This window comes from Scyliorhinus torazame, chromosome 4 (genome assembly GCF_047496885.1).
Source record: "Scyliorhinus torazame isolate Kashiwa2021f chromosome 4, sScyTor2.1, whole genome shotgun sequence".
Taxonomy (NCBI): domain Eukaryota; kingdom Metazoa; phylum Chordata; class Chondrichthyes; order Carcharhiniformes; family Scyliorhinidae; genus Scyliorhinus; species Scyliorhinus torazame.
This window is the reverse complement of record NC_092710.1, coordinates 297,378,422-297,396,403: the sequence shown is the minus strand read 5'-3', so window position 1 is coordinate 297,396,403 and position 17,982 is coordinate 297,378,422. Positions and strand designations below refer to the sequence as shown.

General features: G+C 45.2%; 1 protein-coding gene across 2 annotated transcripts in view; it reads right to left on the bottom strand.

Moving 5' to 3' along the window:
- armc2 (armadillo repeat containing 2) overlaps positions 1 to 17,982 on the bottom strand; it is a 316,108-nt gene that overhangs the window by 128,737 nt on the left and 169,389 nt on the right. The gene's annotated exons all lie outside the window — the stretch shown is intronic.

Sequence of the window (17,982 nt, the reverse complement as noted above, 5' to 3'; positions counted from 1 at the left end):
TCGTGGACCATATGATGATGTCGTCCACGTACACACGAACCCCTTCAATGCCCTCCATCATCTGCTCCATGATGCGATGGAAGATCTCTGATGCCGAGACAATGCCAAACAGCATGCGATTATCGCAGTATCTGCCAAACGGTGTGTTGAAGGTGCTGAACCTTCTGCTGGACTCATCCAGCTGGATTTGCCAAAATCCATGTGACGCATCTAACTTGGTGAAAAAACGTGCGTGTGCCATCTCACTGGTGAGTTCCTCCCGCTTCGGGATGGGGTAGTGTTCACGCATTATATTCTTATTGAGATCCTTGGGATCAATGCAGATGCGCAGGTCTCCCGAAGGCTTTCTAACACATACCATCGAGCTGACCCAGTCAGTCGGTTCGGTTACCTTGGAAATGATGCCCTGTTGCTGAAGACCCTTGAGCTGTGCCTTCAGGCACTCCCTCAGCGGAACCGGGACCCGGCATGATGTGTGGACCACTGGCTTGGCATCAGGTCGTAGCAGAATCTTGTGTCGATATGGCAGCGTGCCCATCCTGTCGAACACATCTGGATACTGAGCGAGGATGTCGTCAATGCCGGCCTGAAGATCCACATTGGAGGATGTCGTTGTGTAAACCCGCTTTACGAGGTTCAGCTGCTTGCAGGCATGCGCGCCAAATGGGGATGCCCTGTCTGGCTTGACAATTTCAAAACGTAACCATGCATGGGTGCTCCGGTTAGAGACAAGTAGATGGCAGGATCCCAGTGCCATGATGGCATTTCCGTTGCAGTCCAGGAGCCTGCAGGCTGCTGGAAGGACCTTGAGGGGCTTCTTGATGCGTTTGAAATCTGCCTGTGAGAGGAGGTTGGCAGAAGCACCTGTGTCCACCTTAAACTGGATAGAGCAGTGGTTGACCTGCATCACCGCACGCCATTCGTCCGCAGAATCCACAGCGAGGATGGATTGAATTTGTGATGAGTAGGATGTGGCATATTCACATTTGGTAATGATGCCCACACAGTAGGCGGAGTCCAGGCATTCTTCCTCTGGATCCGTTGTGCTGCCAGGATCAGAATTCTGTAATCGTTGTTGCACACTCTGAATGCGCCGTCGTCGGAATTGGGAGCGCTGGCCCCTGACTGGTGGTGCAGACCTGCACAAGGCTGCATAGTGTCCAGGCTTCCTGCAGTTTAAACATCGCCTGTCTCTTGCAAGGCAGTGTTTCTTTAAGTGGGTGTTGCCTCGGTTCGAGCACGTCATGACGTCGGCGTCCTGACGCTCCGTGCGTCGTCGCATATGCGCAGTGCGGGTGTCGGCTGCTTCGTTATCCCATTCGCATTGCGCATGTGTGGGGCCCCGGGAAAAGCGAAATGGCCGCTTTCATCAATGCTGAGGCGCCGCATCCGGGAGATGGCCTGCACACTCTCTGCTTCGTGGGAGGCAAGTTTCTCATTTTCAGCCGATTTGTACTGGGCATAGCGATTTTTGGCGTGCTCCTGCACTGTGCAATTTTTTAGTCACAACTATCAGGGTCATATGCTTGATTTTCAGTAGCTGCTTTCTCAGAGGATCAGAGTGAACTCCAAAAACGATTTGGTCTTTGATCATGGAGTCAGCAATATCACCAAAGTTGCAGGACAGCGCTAGCAGGCGGAGGTTAGTTAAGAAGGAGTTGATTCATCTTTACCTTGTAGACGCTGTTTGAATATGTAACGCTCGAAGATTTCATTGGTGTCCACTTCACAGTGACTGTCAAACTTGTCCATGATGGTCTGAAACTTTGTCTTGTCCTGGCCTTCGGTGAAAAGAAGTGAAAAGAGTTGAAGAGTTTGATGGCTTGATCACCTGCTGTTGAGAGGAGAAACGCGATCTTCCTTGCATCAGACACACCCACGAGGTCTGAAGCTTCGATGTACAGCAGAAACTTTTCTTGAATGTCCGCCAGTTGGCACTGAGATTGCCGGAGCTGGTGAGGAGCCTGAATCTTCTCCATGGTGCAGGGATACATTCGCTGGTCGTCACGGAACGGGCTGAGGTAAACCACCTAGATTAAGCAGTCTCCTGGTAGCATGATGTGTTATGTACTCTGGGATAACACAGGTTGCAACTGGATGCAGCTTTAACCAAAAGATACTCCAGACCTTGAAGTTAGTTCAATCTGATTTATTGAACCAGTAGCACAGTTAGCACAGTTCTCTATGAGTTCGACTCTCTGCTGACCTAAGTGTGGTTACTCTGACTGACTGAACCAGACTAGCTCTTAGCCACGTGCTGGAGGTGTGATACTGTATATACACTCTGACTCACTCAGTAGATGTTCATCAGTGGAAAGAGGCGGTGAGTGCCTCGTGCCTTTTATAGTGAGATACTACTCCTGAGTGTCCTGCCTGCTCATTGGTCATGTCCTGTTCTCTGTGTTCATTAGCTGCCTGTCTGTATATCATTATCTGCATGTCTGCATATCATGACAGATTCTATTTTAATCTCGCCAAGTACATTATAATGCATTCAAATTGGTGCAAATCGCATTTGCGTCCTTCCTGGGCATGAACGTAATCACACCATTGGTAAAGGCCCAGGAAGATCACTTTCTAAAACATTGTCTGCGCAGCTCCAGTTTTAAGCCTCTCACGATATTTTGCAGCCATTGCAGGATTTGCGCCCACTGCTAACGGGCCAGCTAAATCCCACCTACAGTATTCAGACCCACAGGTATGTGGACGGGCACTGTCACTTATGAACCAAATTCCCAGCTGTGAATTATTAGCTTCATTGCCTTGTGGATACTTTGAGAGAGTTGAAGGCTAAGGGAATAAATCCTGACAAAAATAATTTGGAATGGAACGCAAAGGTGAACAAATATCTAAATATGTCATCTTTCCGGCAACTCCTGCAACCAAGTTCCATGTAGTGCTTTGCATTCCTTTGGTCAATTGGGGTGGCTGGTCATTCGGGGGACTTTGACATTTCAGCAGCCCAGCATTTCTATAAACCTTTCTCAGGTTTGCCTTGCACCTTGGATGGGACACTCATATTTTGGTGCAGAGCATTACAACACGGGAGACAGTATTACAAATGATAGCCCAGCTCGATTGGCATGGCATAGAGAACAAATGCTACAGGCTGCCTCTAACGGTGGGAGGGACCATCTGGTCAGCCAATGCCCACTTCAATTTGGTCAGCCCCTGACTACTAAAAGTGCTGACCCACCATAGTCCATCTGTTTCAACGAGTGCTGGAGCTTCGGGTTTTGTCTCAGCAAGTAGACAGACTCCATCGCACCACATAAACAAACAAAAAAAAGGATACCAACTCTTTGCTCGGCAAGCTGGAACTCCAGGATTGTGTGCACGGGATTGACAAATGACTTGCAGCTGTTCGATAGCAGGCATATGACAGCTGTAATCGACATGGAACTTGATAGGCCGAACACTGATATAATCTCCATAAGAGACTTCCCTACTAGACTCGCCAAGAGCAGACACTCAAAGAAAATATGTTGCATTCATCTAGCAAGGAAGAGTCCAGGGGAAACACATGAGCAAGATGCAGGCTGCACTGTAAGGAGCCTGCTACTTTTGATGATAGAACCTCCCACAAATGGTTCACAATGTGTTCTCTCCAACGATCTCTCAATTCAAGCAGGGCTGGATGGAGTATCTATGCTCCAACGCTGTGCTCCACTACAGAAGCAAAAGACCAGTTCTATGAAGAGCTTGACACTGCTCTTAGAACTAGCCCTAAGTCGAAATATCTTTATCTGATGGGCAATTTCAACGCAAGAGTGGGCACGGACTATGAGAGTGGGAACGGACTATGAGAGTGGGCACGGACTATAAGAGTGGGCACGGACTATGAGAGTGGGCACGGACTATGAGAGTGGGCACGGACTGAGAGTGGGCACAGACTATGAGAGCGGGCACGGACTATGAGAGTGGGCACGGACTATGAGAGCGGGCTCGGACTATGAGAGTGGGCACGGACTATGGGAGTGGGCACGGACTATGGGAGTGGGCACGGACTATGAGAGTGGGCTCGGACTATGAGAGTGGGCTCGGAGTATGAGAGTGGGCACGGACTATGAGAGTGGGCTCGGACGATGAGAGTGGGCACGGACTATGAGAGTGGGCACGGACTATGAGAGTGGGCACGGACTGAGAGTGGGCACAGACTATGAGAGCGGGCACGGACTATGAGAGCGGGCTCGGACTATGAGAGTGGGCACGGACTATGAGAGTTGGCACGGACTATGGGAGTGGGCACGGACTATGAGAGTGGGCTCGGACTATGAGAGTGGGCTCGGACTATGAGAGTGGGCACGGACTATGAGAGTGGGCTCGGACGATGAGAGTGGGCACGGACGATGAGAGTGGGCACGGACTATGAGAGTGGGCACGGACTATGAGACAGGCCCTCCTGGCTGAGAAAGATAAATGGGAACAGACAGAGGCTAATGCGACCACAAGATTCATTTAACTAACATTTTCTTTCAGAACAAACCATGCCACAAGGTGTCCAGGAGACATCCAAGAACATTGAACTTGACAGTTTGGTTCTGAAGCCCATGGGGAAAATCCTGCTCATTAACTTTACAACTTGAACAAGATACGCTGCTGTTTTAAAATAGAAAGAAAAAAGTTGATCACTGCAAATGTACGTGTGCCTCAGCACATGTGCAGGAAATAGTGAACTAAAACCATCCTTCTATAATTGGAAATACTCATCAGTTTTCAGAAGTCAAAGTCTTCCAATTTTTAAGTTGTAATATTTATTCAGCAATAGATGTTCACCATCTGTCGCAATTCCAATCTGTACAAGCTGTAGTGTAAACAAGAGCAGTAATGGCTGACTCTTGTATTTATTTGCAGTACATATCCATGCCCATATCATTATCACTCCCAACAACCTGTTGGAAAGGGGCCAGCAATTGCTCTGTTTATATTACATTCAGTCCCTTTACACAAAAATAACACCTCAGTTAATAAGTCACATAAGTTTGAGAACAGTGTGTTCCTCAAGTTCAAGCAAAACAAGCAAATTAAAATCCAAACAAGGTGGTGCCTTTTCTTGGTCAACAGCAGGTCAATTTACCAAAAATAGAAATGTGCTTTTATGAAACACCTTATTGTCTCAAAGCACTTTATACGTTGGTTACAGTGGTTTGTGCAGACAAGCACAGCAACCAAGTAAGCAATATCCCAGTAGCAGCAATGAGATGAATGTTAATATGTTTTCTTGATGGTTTTGGTCAAGGGAAGGGTGTTGACCATAACTTTGGGAGAAACTTCCTGCTCTTTGGATAGTGCCAAGGGATGACTACTTGCACAAGTAGATGGAGCTTTGATTCGTTTAACATCTCACCCATAGGACTGATATCCTAAAAATATGAGGCTTTCATTGGAACTTTGGCCCATTCACTGAAAACCAGTTGTGAAACAAGGAAAGTACTTTAACATTTTCAGTTTGATACTCAACAATTTAAACAAGTTGCTCAAATTTCTGAAACATTGTAACTTCCTTCCCCAACTTTGCTTTTATTTTAAAGGCAAATTCAGTTGTGTATTTTATGTCATATGATATAATGTCACAACAATTAACAATCCCTAACCTGGCTGTTCAAGTGAAGACAAGCATCCAGCAGAGGGCAGTAGAGCGTAGCTGCTGATTGGCTGTTGTGGGGGAAATTTGCATACGTCCGTGTGCTCATCCTAACTTGGAAGGTGTACCTGAGCAAGAGACCCTAGCTGTTCAAGTGAAGACAAGCATCCAGCAAAGGGCAGTAGAGCGGAGCTGCTGATTGGCTGTTCTGGGGGAAATTTGCATACGTCCGTGTGCTCACCCTAACTTGAAGGTGGTTTGTGGAGGAGCTGTTGTCAAGTGACACTTAAACCGAAACATTTCTTCAGTGTTTCCCTCCCTACCCCCTCCTCTAACCAAAAAAAACCAACCGCTGTAAAGATCAAGAGGAAGGTTCGAGGGCAGGTAGAAGTAGAAAGAAGTTGAACCGTGACGTCACAGCCTGCAGGCAAGGGATTGGCTGGTGACTGGTAAGTCGTTTTTCTTTTATTTTCCCTCAGGTGTTATCGTGCGGGTCGCAGAAGTTGCTGAGTGAGTGCTTGCTGAGAAGGGGAGTGAATAACAGGTAAGCTCTTTCTTTTTCCTTTTTTATCTAGACGGGATGGCAGGGAAGGTAGTGCAATGTTCCTCCTGCAGAATGTTTGAGGTGAGGGACACCGTCAGTGTCCCTGCTGATTTAATCTGTGGGTAGTGCACCCATCTCCAGCTCCTCTGAAACCGCGTTAGGGAACTGGAGCTGGAGCTGGATGAACTTCGGATCATTCGGGAGGCAGAGGTGGCCATAGATAGAAGCTTCAGGGATGTAGTTACTCCGAAGAATAAAGATAGATGGGTGATGGTGAGAGGGGCTGGGAGGAAGCAGTCAGTACAGGGATCCCCTATGGCCGATCCCCTTAGTAACAAGTATACCACTTTGGATACTGTTGGGGGGGGAAGACCTACCAGGGGTAAGCCATGGGGTACAGGTCTCTGGCACAGAGTCTGTCCCTGTTGCTCAGAAGGGAAGGGGGAGAGGAGTAGAGCATTAGTCATTGGAGAGTCCATAGTTAGGGGTATAGATAGGAGATTCTGTGGGAACGAGAGAGATGGTGTGCTGCTTCCCAGGTGCCAGGGTGCGTGATGTCTCGGATCGTGTTTTCGGGTTCCTTAAGGGGGAGGGGGAGCAGCCCCAAGTCGTGGTCCACACAGGTACTAACGACATAGGTAGGAAAAGGGATAGGGATGTAAGGCAGGAATTCAGGGAGCTAGAGTGGAAACTTAGATCTAGGACAAACAGAGTTATCTCTGGGTTGTTACCCGTGCCACGTGATAGCGAGACGAGGAATAGGGAGAGAGAGGAGTTGAACACGTGGCTACAGGGATGGTGCAGGAGGGAGGGTTTCAGATTTCTGGATAATTGGGGCTCATTCTGGGGTCGGTGGGACCTCTACAAACGGGATGGTCTACAGCTGGACCAGAGGGGTACCAATATCCTGGGGGGGAAATTTGCTAATGCTCTTCGGGAGGGTTTAAACTAGTTCAGCAGGGGCTTGGGAACCTGAATTGTAGCTTCAGTATACAGGAGTTTGAGAGTAGTGAGGTCATGAGTAAGGTTTCAAAGTTGCAGGAGTGTACCGGCAGGCAGGAAGGTGGTTTAAAGTGTGTCTTCTTCAATGCCAGGAGCATCCGGAATAAGGTGGGTGAACTTGCGGCATGGGTTGGTACCTGGGACTTCGATGTTGTGGCCATTTCGGAGACATGGATAGAGCAAGGACAGGAACGGTTGTTGCATGTGCCGGGGTTTAGATATTTCAGTAAGCTCAGGGAAGGTGGTAAAAGAGGGGGAGGGGTGGCATTGTTAGTCAAGGACAATATTATGGTGGCAGAAAGGACGTTTGATGAGGACTCGTCTACTGAGATAATATGGGCTGAGGTTAGAAACAGGAAAGGAGAGGTCACCCTGTTAGGGGTTTTCTATACACCTCCGAAAAGTTCCAGAGATGTAGAGGAAAGGATTGCAAACTTGATTCTGGATAGGAGCGAAAGCAACAGGGTAGTTGTTATGGGGGACTTTAACTTTCCAAATATTGACTGGAAACGCTATAGTTCGAGTACTTTAGATGGGTCTGTTTTTGTCCAATGTGTGCAGGAGGGTTTCCTGACACAGTATGTAGATAGGCCAACGAGAGGAGAGGCCATATTGGATTTGGTACTGGGTATTGAACCAGGACAGGTGTTAGATTTGGAGGTAGGTGAGCACTTTGGTGATAGTGACCACAATTCTATTACGTTTACTTTAGTGATGGAAAGGGATAGGGATATACCGCAGGGCAAGATTTATATCTGGGGGAAAGGCAATTATGATGCGATGAGGCAAGACTTAGGATACATCGGGTGGAGAGTAAAACTGCAGGGGATGGGCACAATGGAAATGTGGAGCTTGTTCAAAGAACAGCTACTGCGTGTCCTTGATAAGTATGTACCTGTCAGGCATGGAGGAAGTGGTCAAGCAAGGGAAACGTGGTTTACTAAAGCAGTCGAAACACTTGTCAAGAGGAAGGAGGCTTATGTAAAGTTGAGACATGAAGGTTCAGTTAGGGTGCTCGAGAGTTACAAGTTAGCTAGGAAGGACCTAAAGAGGGAGCTAAGAGCCAGGAGGGGACATGAGAAGTCTTTGGCAGGTAGGATCAAGGATAACCCTAAAGCTTTCTATAGATATGTCAGGAATAAACAAATGACGAGGGTAAGAGTAGGGTCAGTCAAGGACAGTAGTGGGAAGTTGTGCTTGGAGTCCGAGGAGATAGGAGAGGTGCGAAATGAATATTTTTTGTCAGTATTCACACAGGACAATGTTGTCGAGGAGAATACTGAGATTCAGGCTACTAGACTAAAAGGGCTTGATGTTCATATGGAGGATGTGTTAGCAATTCTGGAAAGTGTGAAAATAGACAAGTCCCCTGGGCCGGAAGGGATTTATCCTAGGATTCTCTGGGAAGCTAGCGGGGAGATTGCTGAGCCTTTGGCTTTGATCTTTAAGTCATCTTTGTCAACAGGAATAGTGCCAGAAGACTGGAGGATAGCAAATGCTTCCCCCTTGTTCAAGAAGGGGAGTAGAGACAACCCCGGTAACTATAGACCAGTGAGCCTTACTTCTGTTGTGGACAAAACCTTGGAAAGGTTTATAAGAGATAAGATGTATAATCATCTGGAAAGGGATAATTTGATTAGAGATAGTCAACACGGTTTTGTGAAGGGTAGGTCGTGCCTCACAAACCTTATTGAGTTCTTTGAGAAGGTGACCAAACAGGTGGATGAGGGTAAAGCAGTTGATGTGGTGTATATGGATTTCAGTAAAGCGTTTGATAAGTTCCCCATGGTAGGCTACTGCAGGAAATACGGAGGCATGGGATTCAGGGTGATTTAGCAGTTTGGATCAGAAATTGGCTAGCTGGAAGAAGACAAAGGGTGGTGATTGATGGGAAATGTTCAGACTGGAGTCCAGTTACTAGTGGTGTACCACAAGGCTCTGTTTTGGGGCCACTGCTGTTTGTCATTTTTATAAATGACCTGGAGGAGGGCGTAGAAGGATGGGTGAGTAAATTTGCAGATGACACTAAAGTCGGTGGAGTTGTGGACAGTGCGGAAGGATGTTACAAGTTACAGAGGGACATTGATAAGCTGCAGTGCTGGTCTGAGAGGTGGCAAATGGAGTTTAATGCAGAAAAGTGTGAGGTGATTCATTTTGGAAGGAATAACACGAAGACAGAGTACTGGGCTAATAATAAGATTCTTGGCAGTGTCGATGAGCAGAGAGATCTCGGTGTCCATGTACTTAGATCCCTGAAAGTTGGCACCCAGGTTGACAGGGTTGTTAAGAAGGCGTACGGTGTGTTAGCTTTTATTGGTAGAGGGATTGAGTTTCGGAGCCATGAGGTCATGTTGCAGCTGTACAAAACTCCGGTGCGGCCGCATTTGGAGTATTGCGTGCAATTCTGGTCACCGCATTGTAGGAAGGATGTGGAAGCATTGGAAAGGGTGCAGAGGAGATTTACCAGGATGTTGCCTGGTATGGAGGGAAGATCTTATGAGGAAATGCTGAGGGACTTGAGGCTGTGTTTGTTAGAGAAAAGAAGGTTATGAGGTGACTTAATTGAGGCATACAAGATGATCAGAGGATTGGATAGGGTGGACAGTGAGAGCCTGTTTCCTCGGATGGTGATGTCTAGCACGAGGGGACATAGCTTTAAATTGAGGGGAGATAGATATGACAGATGTCAGAGGTAGGTTCTTTACTCAGAGAGTAGTAAGGGCGTGGAATGTCCTGCCTGCAACAGTAGTGGACTCGTCAACACTAAGGGCATTCAAATGGTCATTGGATAAACATACGGATGATAAGGGAATAGTGTAGATGGGCTTTAGAGTGGTTTCACAGGTTGGCGCAACATCGAGGGCCGAAGGGCCTGTACTGCGCTGTAATGTTCTATGTTCTATCTTTACACCACTTTTCATAGCTGCTCTGTAAATAAGCAGTGATTTTTGTGAACTGACGATTTTGAGTGTAATGTTTTTCTATATTGTGATTGCTATTCCGTTGATATTGCATGTTTAGAAAATAGAATTATGAGAAGTTAATCTTATCTAAATCTATGTTGAGGCTCTAGTCCAATCTTCAGCTTCATTACTTTTGAGGGAGTGGGTCAATAATTGTACAGTTGCATTTACAACCAATTTTATTTACATCTGAATGCCGATGCTATAAAATGAAAAATCAAACATTAATTTTAAAAGTCTTTTCATCATTATGGATCCAGCTCTATAGTGCTATACTAACAATCCAAAAGGTTGCGAGTTCAAGCCCCACCACGGCAAAATGTGAGACTGAATTCAATAATTCTGTTAATTTGTGGACTGAAAAAGTGTTGATTGTGTTGTGCTGGTTCAGCAATGCTCTTCAATAAAAGGAAGCTACATTAACTTTAGCATTCAAGATTGTTCTTGAGATTATAGAATTTAAAGAAAATTCTCCTGTAAAGTACTGTGAGAAATCCAAGTGAAAAATCAAATGGCGTACCATTTTCATTGAATGATATTGTTTATTAGTTAAATAATGGAGATAGGATAAAATGGCTGATTGGCTAGGTAAGGCAGGCAGTAGGAGGCTGAAACTCATGAAATGAACCTCAAGGAATGTGTCCAACCAGAGATGGCTAGCCTACTCCAGTCTGATACTATTCAATTTGACCTTTTGTGCGTTCCTTAATTGGCCTAGCAAGGCATTCAGTTGTAAAAATTTAAACTGCATAAGGTAGACCACTACCTGGTTCAAGTTAATTAGGGATGGGAAATAAATGTGGCCTTGCCAGATTTGGCCACTTTCTAAGAATCCCTTTATTAAAAAATATCAAGGTGGTACATGAATTAGTGGGTACTGTAGCATGGTGGTTTCATTACTGGACTAGTTATGCACAAATATCTATTGCAGCAATCTTTTTGTGTAATTTCTTTTTAAGAAGCAGTCTGCCTACATCGGCTAGCATGTAAAGACGTTGCCAGGGCTCTTTGTGTGTGCAGAGTTCACCAGTACCATTAAAAAGGAAGCATTTCATTGGAGGTGGAGGTGCAGCTTGTTAAAATCAATCATTCAGATGAGGAGGGTACGAATAGGCACGGTCAGGTCATGAAAAGTAAACCCCAGGCCCGAAAAATGGGGCAGGTGAATTTCTATCCCTATGTATGCAGATAATTTGCTTCTAATAATTGTAAAACCACTCTCAATGGCTGGATATTGGCTGAGTCAGTTTATAGTATTAACTTCTGTTAGACAGAAGGAACACCAATATCGCTTACCTACTCTTACCTACTACAAACACCTCTTACCTACTACAAACAAGAACATTAAATTTATCAAAATAAAGATTGCAAAAAGACACAAGTATAATTGCACAGATGAGTTTAGACTGCTTGTGAAGAAAATGAACAGACAGCTTTACCTTGATATGTTTGTGGTGATGATTGACAAAAGTAACTACAATTATTTAAACAATCCAGCTGAATATGGCTTTCATTCTCAGAAGAAATACATTTCCAATAATCTGATTGTCTTTTTAAAAACAAAATCTCTCTCGTGCTAATTACATTGCACTGCTGAAAGATGGAACAACAAACTCCTCATATATCAAACAAACATACTGATCTCAGCCTCTAGGAAGTGCATCAAAAAGAATTTGATTGACATATGGCACTGCCCAGGATTAGCTGGTGTATTCCACTTCCCTTGAACAGTTTCAATGTACAGGCACAAGGTACAGGTGCAACGCTAATTAGAAATAAACATTTAAAAAGATTTGAATGGCGCTGGAGAGACCGAAGAGGTAACAATATGCCAAAAGTCATTTTTATTTTGTTCACAGGATGTGAGCATAATTGGAAAGACCAGCATTTGTTGCCCATCCCTATCTTCCCTTGAGAAGGGGTAGCTGCAGTCCATCTGGTGGGGGGGTGGGCATACCTGCTCCAGCAGCCGCCCATATATGTGCCCACAGTTCCCCTCCCCTAGGTCGCCCGCATTCCGCAGTCTTTCTACTAGTGAGTGCCCTGGTATCTGGGGGTTGCTGTGTCTTTGTGGAGGATGTTTTTGACTTGAATGTATTTCAGGTAATTTCCTCTTGGTAGCTGGAACCTCTCCAGGGTTGCTACTCAATAGTCCATGTACATGTCCCTAACCATCACAGTCCCCTTATCTTGTCTCAACCTTTTGAAGGTGGCATCCATTGTTGCAAGAGTGAACCTGTGTTTATTGCAGATGGGGGACATGGTGGACATTTTGGTTCAGCCGAAGTGTTGTCTCATTTGGTACCACATCCGGAGCGTGGCTACTACCACTGAGCTCCTCACGTATTTAGCCGGGGGTGGTGGTGATGGGAGAGCAGTTGTGACTTGAGCTTGGAGGGATGTCCCTGTGCAGGAACTCTCCTCCATCCTCACCCACTCTGCTCCCGGTTCCTTAATCCATTCCGGTATTCTTTCTGCAGTGGCCGCCCAATGGCAGAACTGTAGGTTTGGAAGGGCCAGGCCTCCCACATTTCTCCTCTTGTCGAGTGCGTTAAAAAAAGCCGTGGGAATGTAGATCGGGAGGGATCTGAACAGGAAGAGGAGCCTGGGAAGCACGTTCATTTTGATCATCTGTTTTGGGCCCCACCTTCACTGTTGCCCCCATTTCCAGCTTGATGGAATCTCTGTATTTCTGGAGCTCCTGAGTCAAGCAGTCCATCCACTCGCTTATCCCAGCGGCCCAGCTCGCTCGGGTGTGGCCGGCTCCGACTCATTCCTCATGCTCGCCAAAGTCCCGTTCCTCCTCTCCAGGTTTTGGTTGACTCTGCCAATCCTTTGGGACCTGGAGTCATTGCCGGTCATTTCTCAGTGGTTGCGGCTGTCTTGTGAGAGAGTGGAGGGTTCAACAGGTTTGGTGAGCTATTTTCACGTTAAAAAATACAGTTTCTTGGAGTTCCCAGAGGAAAGCGACTTTCCCTGTGTCCACTCAGCACCACCCCCCCCCCACCCCCCCACCAGAAGTTCAGCTCTGCTGTTTCTCAGCCACAGATGTTTATCTAACAGCCTCTCTCACTCTTTTTGGTTTGAGGAGGAGGGAAGGATGAAAACACTATAGCAATGTAATCTTTGGGGATTTACCGTTCTTCGACACTGGGTTATCCGTGCACAATCCCTTTCTCAGTTGTGGTGAGCGAGCCAACCTCCCAGAATCCTCTTCAGTCACTTCCCACTGCTGCCCACCCTTCCCCTCTCACCCTTCTAAACTTCAGCGAGTATAAACCCAAACTGTTTAATCTCTCCTCATACTTCAACCTTTCATCCCTGGAATCAATCTGATGAACCTCCTCTGAACTGCCTCCAAAGCCACCACATCATTCCCCAAATAAGGAGACAAAATCTGGACACAATACTCCAGATGTGGTCTCACCAACACCCTATACAATTGCAACACCATTTCTCTAATAATAATAATAATAATAATAATAATAATAATAATAATAATCGCTTATTGTCACAAGAAGGCTTCAATGAAGTTACTGTGAAAAGCCCCTAGACCCCCACATTCCGGCGCCTATTTTGGAGGCTGGTACGGGAATTGAACCCGCGCTGCTGGTCTTGCTCTGCATTACAAGCCATCTGTTTAGCCCACTGTGCTAAACCGGCCCCGATATTCTCTACTGTTATATTCCAGTCCTTTTGCAATAGACGCTAAAATTCCATTCGCCTTTTTAATTACATGCTGAACCTCCATACTGACCTTCTGCGATTCACGAACAAAGGCACTCAGATCCCTCTGCCCAGATGCATTTTGAATCTGCTTTCCATTCAGATAATAATTTACCTTTCTACTTTTTTCAGCCAAAATGGAAAACTTCACACTAATCCACATTAAACTCCATCTGCCAAATTTGGCCCATTCTCCTAGTCTATCTATATCCATCTGTGCACTCAATGACTTGGCCTCCACAGCATTCTATGGCAATGAGTTCCACAGATTCACCACCCTATGCCTGAAGAAATTCCTCGTCATCTCAGTTTTAAAGGATCGTCCTTTCAATCTGAGGCTGTGGTATCTTCTACCAGTGGAAACATCTTCTCCACTTCCACTCTATCTACATATTCTATAAGTTTGAATGAGATTCCCCCCTCATCCTTCTAAACTCTATCGAGTACAGACCCAGCATCCTCAAATAATTGAATTTAATTTAAATTATTAAATTAAATTATTTTAAATTAATCCTTCTAAACTCTATCGAGTACAGACCCAGCATCCTCAACTGCTCCTCATATGACAACACCTTCATTTCCAGGATCATTCTTGTGAACCTTCTCTGGACTCCCTCCAAGGCCAACACATCCTTCCTTAGATATGGGGCGCAAAACTGCTCACAATATTCCAAATAGGGTCGGACCAGAGCCTTATACAGCCTCAGACGAGATCCATTGCCTATAGCCAAGATATACAGAGGCCCACCAAACCCAGATAGGCACAGTTAAATCTGCCAAGCGAGTTAAACCCAAGACTTCCACCCTTGTTAACATATTTAAAACACCAACCTGTCTGAGATCACTCGGAAATTCACAGGTTAGTGTCAGCTTCCCAATTCACTCAGAGCTCATGACCATTTACTGTTGTATTTTAGCCCTCTCGACATGAATGCTAACATTGCATTTGCCTTCCTAACTGTCAACTGAACTTGCACGTTATCCTTAAGAGAATCCTGAACCACGAGTCCTAAGTCCCTTCGTACTTCAGATTTCCGAAGCCTTTCCTCATTTAGAAGTTAGTCTATGCCTCTATTCCTCCTTCCAAAGTGCATAACCTCACACTTTTACACATTCTATTCCATCTGCCACTTCTTTGCCCACTCTCCTAGCCTGTCCAAGCCCTTTTGCATCCTTCCTCAACACTACCTGTCCCTCCACAAACATTTATATCATTTGCAAATTTAGCAACAACACCCTTAGTTCCTTCTTTCAGATTGTTCATCAATCCTCATGAAAGGTCATTGATCTGAACGATTGTGAGGAATTTTTACATGCCGATGTGCTGGGAGCGGGGAGGGCTGGTGGGTAGTCCAATCCCAGATCTTGGTTGGGATATGGAGTCTGATCCCCAACACTGGGACTTGTGGGCTTATACAGGAGAAGGATTTTTTTTGGGGGTGAGCGGTTGAAGAGAGAGGTGGTGTGAAGGCAATTTCCTTCTCCCTGAGGCTGTCTTTACCTATAGCCACCAGATACGCAGAGGCCCAGTAAACCCACTGGTAGAAGATACTAGAACCCGAGGGCACAGCCTCAGATTGAAAGGACAGTTAAATCTACCAAATGAATTAAACCCAAGACGTCCACCCTTCTTAACATATTTAAAACACCAACCTGCCTCTCAAGATCACTTGGAAGTTGACAGTTTGGTGTCAACTTCCCAATGCACTCATCGTTCATGACCATTTAACATCATCCACATCCAATCCTCATTAACATCTGTTTTTCGCACCACAGGTGGTGCCTGGCCTGCTAAGTGTTTCCAGCATGTTTTGTTTTAATTTCAGATTTGCAGCATCTGCAGTAGATTGTTTTTATTTAAATAACTTTTGTAATTATCCTAGACCATGGATAATGGGAACACGAGCAATCAGGATTTACTGCTATCAATCTCATACACACAAGGAAGTATATCAAATGCTAGCTTAACCTCAGGGTATAGAGATGATTCATTCAAGCCTGGAGATCTACAATACCAGAGACATATCATAGAATCATAGAATTTACAGTGCAGAAGGAGGCCATTTGGCCAATTGAGTCTGCACCGGCCTTTGGAAAGAGCACCATACCTAAGCACACACTTCCACGCTATCCCCGTAACTCCACCTAACCTTTTTTCTGGTTTTTTTTGGACACTAGGGGCAATTTAGATTAGTCAATCCACCTAACCTGCACATCTTTGGACTGTGGGAGGACACCGGAGCACCCGGAGTAAACCCACGCAGACACAGGGACAACGTGCAGACTCCGCGCAGAGAGTGACCCAAGCCAGGAACTGTGCTAACCACTGTGCTACCGTGCTGCCCCCATGCTAGAAGAGTACGTATAGGTAAATCAAAATTAGAAGTGACATGGATCAATCAATAAAAGAACTCTGCAAACTTAAAACAGCTTTCATTTCCAAAACTAACAAAGGGGATTCTGCTAATTAAAAAAAAAATTTAGAGTACCCAATTATTTTTTTTTCCCCAATTAAGGGGCAATTTAGTGTGCCCAATCCACCTAACCTGCATATCTTTGGGTTGTAGGGGTGAAACACACGCAGACACTGGGAGAATGTGCAAACTCCACACGGACAGTGATCTAGGGCGAGGATTTGAACCCAGGTCCTCAGCGCCATAGTCCCAGTGCTAGCCACTGCGCTACATGCCGCCCTAAGACTCTGCTAATGTTAGCTCTAACAGTGAAACATGCTTAGTCCATGACATCCCTTGGTTGATCTAACGACAATACAAAGAAATACAGTGAGGTTAAGTAGAATTTTTCTGTCCATGCCCAGATGACAAGGGCGAGGGTGAAAACATCAACACCTACAGATACCATCAATTAAAGCTGCTTCATGCTGGTGGTACTATCCCAGTGATTTAGAAGTTATTGAGTTCACTGTATTAGCAACAAACAAATGCAGAAAAGGTGGTCAGCAGAATTCTGACAGCATGTTTACAGGCCTCACTTTTTAAAAAAACTAGCTGATGCACAGCAAGAGCACCATCCGCTGGTGGCTTTGAGCAAAACTAAACACCTCTAAGTATCTCAGTAATATATATGCCAATTGCTCTCGACATCCGTTAATGATTACCTTGGATTTGAAAAAAGATATTAAAAATTTGGCATGTGACAGTCTCTGGATTTTAAAAATAATCTTGCACAGGAAGGAGTTGGAAGAAAAGAGTTAATTTTTATTGTCGGTTTTTAAAAATAAGGTGAAATTGGTTTTGGGCGGTAGTGTAAAATAAGCAATAACAAATCAGCAACGTATTTTTCATTCCACCCTGATTTAAAAAAAAATCAAACTAAGGAGTCATAAAGACTCTCTCCACAGATGCCGCCAGACCTGCTGAGTTTATCCAGCAATTTTATTCTTTTTCCGCATCCAGAGTGTTCTGCCAGTAAATTAGATAATGGCTGATCTGTACCTCAACCCCATTCTCAACTGCCTTTAATCCATCTCCTGTTGTACATTTGTGAATCAATCTCAATCTCAGTTTTGAAAATTCCAACTGCCTCAGTAGCCAAACCACAGCCTTTTGGGATACAAGGTTCTAGATTAAAAATGAGACTACAATACATTGGGAATGGAGTACAATTAACAAAATAAATTAACTTAATTAACTTCTAATTTGTTGTTTATAAAGTCACCTGGGTTCCTTGGTTAAATTAGTTCTAAACATATATGTTCGTGTATTTTCAGCTTATTTCAAACAAAGGCATTGCTGGACCAGATACTAATGTACTTTAGTTGGCTACGAAGGTGGTGGAAACAGACAATCCATGATTTCAAAAGTAAATTGGATCATCATTTGAGGAAAATGAACTTGCAGGGCTACCGGATAAGGTGAGAAAATTGGACTGACTGAAATGCTCTAAAGAAAAATGGGTTGAATAGCCTCCTTCTCTGCCAGGCACAGTGATGATCACTGCTACCTCACAGCTCCAGGGTCCCTGGTTCAATTCTGGCCTCGGGTGACTGTGTGGAGTTTGCACTTTCTCCGTGTTTGCGTGGGTTTCCTCTGGGTGCTTTGGTTTCCTACCCCTAGTGCTGACCTGTCCCCTAGTGCCCAAAAGGTTAGGTGGGATTACTGGGTTATGGGGATAGGGTGGAGGCGAGGGCTTAAGTAGGGTGC